Genomic DNA, 6,000 nt, shown 5'->3' on the forward strand with positions numbered 1-6,000 from the left:
ACAAATGGTGAAGAGATTTAGTTCCACAATCAACACTCTTGGTACCAGCAGCCAGGAAATCAAAAGATGAATTGCATTGGGAAAGTCTGCTATCAGAGGCCTCTCCAAAGTGCTGAAGGGCAACAATGTTAGTCATTAAGGTGCACTTGATCCAGGCCATAGTTTGCTATGTGTCAGATATCTGGACAATGACTAAAGATGATAGAAGGAGAATTGATGTCTTTGAGCTGTGGTGCTGGAGAAAAGTATTGACTATACCATGAACTGCTCGGAGAACAAAGAGGTTTGTCCTGGAGAGGGTGAAACCAGGCTGCTCCTTAGAAGCAAGGATTCTGAAGCTTCATCTGACATACTTTGGGCATGTTGCAAGGAGGGACCAGTCCTTGGAGAGGGACGTCATGCTTGGGAAAGTGGAGGGACAGAACAAGAGAGAAAGACCTTGATGAGATGGATTGATTCAGCTGCTGGGGTAATGAGGGTAGGTGTGTCAGACAGTAAGGTTGGAGTTGCAAGAGACTCAACAGCACATAACAGCAACAACATGGAAACATGCATAGCAATACGAAATTATTAACTGTTATGAATCAACATTTGAAATGCCTATAGTCATGAGTTGAGAGGAATGAAAGCCTATAAAAATCAATGGCCATACATGAAGAAGGAGAATAATCTACTGTTTGTTAACAATCATTTTCAACTCTGTTTCTGGAAGACCTTAACATTTTTTTCATGTACAGTTTTGCTAGAAATTAATGGGTTTTGGGTTTTTTCCCCAATAAATTAGACCTTATTCTCTCTTGGCTTTTAAATCACTGATGTGTACCTGAAAGAAAAGAAAATTTCAGTAGTACAGAGTTTTAAGATTACAGAAAAGGAAATCTTACTCATTCTGAAATGGAAATTGTTTTTGGTATTCTATACATAAAATAATTTTGAATTTTTAAAAATAAATCATAAGATACAAAACCAAAATATTGAGTCATTTGCTAAATGAAAAGTAACACCATGTAATTAGAGAAAGGATTCTAGCATCATTCAATTGATTTTGTTTTCTCAATTAAATCTAAAAGTATGAGGACAGGTGGGTAATCCAGATTCTTTTTCTTTTTCTTTGGTTTCAAAGTCCTGTGGTCCCTTTTCTGTCCTTGAAGAGAATCCTTATTTTATGAAAACGGCATGTTTCTGGTTTACCTTTTTAACTAATAAGGAAGATTTTTTTTTTCCTTCCGTTACTCATTCCCTCTTACATAATGCAGTTTCTGCAGTTTAAATGCTAATTGGCCATTTTGGCTGAGGAATTCCAAGTTAAAAGGTTTACCATTTAATCCCAAAGTGTCTTTTGATTTCTTGAGAATGATTAAATGGAAATCTAGCCCCGGTGCAGTATCATAGAAGCCCATGTGAGCTCCCCTGTTGAATTTCCATGGCTTGAGCATCCTGCTGGGAAACTCAGGCTGCGATGTTATTGAATTGAGCCCTCTGTCGTCAAACTCAAAATAACCTCCAGCACACTGATAAAAATAATGACCCTTTTGCAGCTGTAAAACTTGAAACTATTCCTTGAATGTTAACTAATAACAAAAAGCAGTTTCTGTAAATGAAATGTGGGTATCAGAGCCAAGAAATCACTCTGGAGGAAGACCTGGAAATGACATCCACTTTCCCTTTCTACGATTGCAAAGTAGGAACTTTTCCTCAAAGCATGTAAAGCCAGCACTCTAGATTCAATTAAGAGAACCACAGTTAGAGTTGGCAATGCAAACAGCAACTCTCTTAGATGGAAGGACACTCTCTACCTCCTTAAATCAATCAAGAACCATTCTAATGATCTCTGCAGTAATAACACTACTGAGCTGATGGGAAAGAAAAGATATGAGGGGGAAAAAAGGTATAAGAAAAGTATGAGGCAAAGCTGATAGCTTGGAGCATGTGACATTTATTTGCAAAGCCCTCGATATTCTAAATACTTTCAGGTAAAACAACTTGGTTCTCTCATCTTGTTGATATTCCCTCACGAGCCTGGGAGTCTTTTACTCACAGCCAGTTTAATAGGCAACGGGAAATAGCCCATTAGCTAAGTTTATTTATGCTGACACAAAGAAAGCCATAAAAAAAATAAGAGTTCTAAACTATAATTTATTCCTGATAAGTAGTAAATCAGCAGGATTCTACTGCCCAAGTAGGGACTCACAGTTAAACAATAACTGAAACCTAATAAGCCTCATGAATGTTCACAGTGTTAAGAGCTGCTATTTATACATGAGCTCATTTGACAAACTTTCCTGCTAGCATTGACTTGATAACCCGGTGTCTGCAATATACTGCAAGACACACAAGAATAACGGCATCCAAGCTCTACAGCCAAAGTCCAAGAAAGAGGCTTTATTGTTGTTATTTTGAATCATGTTGTTTTTGTTGTTGTTGATTGCCATCGAGTCAAGCATGACTCATAGCAACCCTATGAACAAAAGACCTGAAGCCTGTCGATAACTATCATTTCTCAAAGTTCATAGAGTTTCCAGAAGCATGTTGTTTAGGAGGTGGATGCCACTCATATTTCCCGGTTAATCTACTTGTTGCTTCCATGGCTTTCCTCAGCATCTAGGTAAATTTCTCAGCTCTAAATCCTTTGCCAGAGCGCAGGTGGCCCCTGAGGAGTAAGTAGTTGTGCTGCTAACTCAAAGACATGCAGTTTCAATCTACCAGTGGTTCTGTAAGAGAAAGATGAGTAATATATTTCCTTGCAATTTATAGCGTCTGAAAACCTACTACAGGCCCAACTCTGAGTTGGTTCTAACATGACAGCACACAACGAGAAGTCTCTTGCTGCTGTTATTGCTGATAGTTATTTTGGCAAAAGTAGCAATTGCTTATATGTTATCAGATAAGACACAGTTGGACAAACTTTTGAATACTGTTCCTCAATTGAAATGGAAAAACATTGATTCCATGAGAAATATTATTGATGTATGAAGCTTACATGTTGAGAGCTCAGAGAGTTTTCTAATTCAAGGTGTCCCTCCGATTGGAGATCTAGAACTAGTGTTCCACTTTCCCTTTCAGCAACTGCAAAATTAGGAACTTTAATATTTAAACATGGACAATGTAATATATAAAAATTCATCAGTGGGGCTAGTCATGCTTAGGATATGACAAAAAAAATTGGCCATTTAGAATTAACTCTGGCAGAACATCTGGTTGAAATGATCCTATTATGCCTGACGAGAAAGGGAGTAGGGGGCCTTGTGTAACTTCCCTCATTTCTTCAAGGGCTTCCAGTGCCTCCATAAACTCTATGAACTTGGCGAAAACATGACAATTATACAAGTGTTCAGGTCTTTCATTCATAGGGGCGCTATGAGTCCTCTGTGACTCTATAGCACTTAACAACAACAGCAACATGGAGATAGCTCTGTTGGCCTAGTGGATAGAAAGTTTTGCTACCAAGGCAAAGATGGGTGATTTTAATCTGCAGCCCTCAGGCCTGGTTTTAATAATTTTTAGTCAAACATTCTTCTAAGTGGTATAGCACTGGTCTGTGCATTTGTTGTACAGAGGTCATCTGTGGTTACTGTGATGCTAAACACTGTGACACTGATGTGTCAAATACGATATTGATTACCCATGGTGGACAGTATTTGGTGGAGCTCCCCTATTAAAACAAGATGTTTTAAGAACAGATATTTTGTATCTCACTATTTTGGACGCTGTGGGTTTGAACGGAGGATATTAACAGGACTACATCCTATCTATTCTAGAGGATGATTCTTGCTTGTCTTTTCCAGTTTCGGGAAACCCTTGGTACTTCTTGGTATTTGCTGTCTGGTTTGTAGTTGGATCTTCACAAGACTTCTTCATCTGTGTGTGCCTTCCCCACCCTGCCTCATTTCCCTTTCACATCATTTGTAGAAAGTTTTAAGTGCTAATCCAAAACCCATACTTCTCTGATGGTTTGAATCCACCAGTGTCTCTGAGAGTGAGAGATGGGTAATCTCCTCCAGTTCAATTTACAACCTTAGTAACCCAATGGAGGTTTAGCTATGAGTCAATTCTAACTTGAAAACAATGAGAGGGATGGGAAGAAAGGGAAGGGAAGGGAAGGGAAGGGAAGGGAAGGGAAGGGAAAAGATTAAATTTAGAACTCTAATGTGACCTTATTGTAACAGAAAGAAAATCTACTCTCAGTGACATATTCATGAGTACAGGGGTTAGGACATTAGAATATTTTTGGCAGAAAACTTCAGATCCAAACAGAGCCCAGCAATCTGCAAAAACTTTAGCATCTAGATTATCTTGAACAAGCCAAGATTTAAAAAACAACAACAAAACAAACAAACAAACACCAATAAGGAAATAAAAGCAACAGGGATTATCATATATGAGCCACTACTCATGTTTTCTCCAGAAATGGCCTTGGGTAGGCTGCAAACATTCACTCTCTGTAGTCTCAAAACCTGTGCATATCCACTCAGATCTACTCCAGACCACATACACATCTGCAGGCTGAATTCCAACTGCCAATGAGCTGCACTAGGCTCCTGCAGTGGAGATGACCTTTGTGTAAAGCAAGGGTGAGGAGAAAGGGAGTAGGGGGCCTAATTTTCTATTCAGTTCCCACCTTTTCTACAGATATATTCACATATCAGTTTAGCATATTCATTCTCAAACTGGCCAGCACATACTATCATTTCTGTGAAGCCTTGGCTGAGACAACAAAAAAGAAGAAAGAGTTGGAGAAGCATTGTCAGTGGCTAGGATCAGGGAAAGGCTCTCAGGGCATACAGTAGTAAACCAGAATGTACCTGATACAAGTTGCAGAGAGAAAAGTCTCCCACTCTGGGATGGGGTCAGGCATTTAATTTACGTATGCAAGACTGGGCATGCTGATTGGCTAACTTTAACTACAAAAGCAAAACAGATCACTGGGGGAGGGAGGCAAAGAAAAAAAGCCCAGGAATTTCCTCTGAATGACCAACTCGTTCAACATTTTTTTTAAATTTTCTCTGTACGCTGAGAAGTTTGCTGTTTATAAACAGAATTTTGTTATTCAAATCTGTAGAATACACTCATATGAAAAAGCCATAGTTTGCAAAGGAATTTTTAAGGACGAGCAGAAATAGAATCCAAACAAAGGGGATACTCCCTATGAATAAGCCAGCTCTGGAAGCTCTTCTTGAGCATCTTGCATTGTTTCCAAAATATCCCTGGCTCCCCAACTGGGAAGCCTCACCCTGTCAGTGAATCTCCTTAAGTTGATTTGCATGTCTAAATAGGAACATCTCAATCATATGACCTCATTAAAAGTCTCCTTTCCTCTTTACTACATGAATCACTTTTCTCAAATGGAAATGTTAAAGCCAAAGGAAATCACTAAATTTTAAAAATAGAGTATATAAGAATTTTTTAAAACTGTATTTCCTACAACCTTGGTCAGAGGAACAAAATGAAAATATGGCTATTTTCAGAAACATATCTCACTCTATCAGAAATAACTAATTTGGGGTTACATATTCATATCTATGCAAAACTTGAGCATTTTGTGAGCTGTTATCTAAGTTTTATGAAAATTGCATAGACATATTCCCATATGCCACAATATCACACAATTGAAGCAACTGATCATAGCTTTTTTTTCAGAGTACCTTTTTTTAAAAAAAATGCTTGATTAACTTCCCTTGTCCTCTAGAATGGATGAAATATTTGAAGCAAACACACACACACACAAACACACACACACACACAGAACAAATGTTTTGTTCAACAAAAATCTAATATAAATAGAAAAACTATGTTTTTAAATGGGAGTGGTTCCTCCAATAAATTCCTGTTAAGAGAAAAGCCAACTGCCAGTAAGAAACCCAAGGATATTTGCATCTCCATCATGGGAGAGATTCTGACTGCCCAGCAACGTGTGCACACACAGACACACACACACAGAAACACACACACACACACACACACACACACACACACACACACACTCTCACCAAAAGAAATCGC

Source organism: Elephantulus edwardii, unplaced genomic scaffold (assembly GCF_000299155.1).
Source record: "Elephantulus edwardii isolate Elephantulus edwardi_28Jun2011 unplaced genomic scaffold, EleEdw1.0 scaffold00073, whole genome shotgun sequence".
NCBI classification, from domain to species: Eukaryota; Metazoa; Chordata; class Mammalia; order Macroscelidea; family Macroscelididae; genus Elephantulus; species Elephantulus edwardii.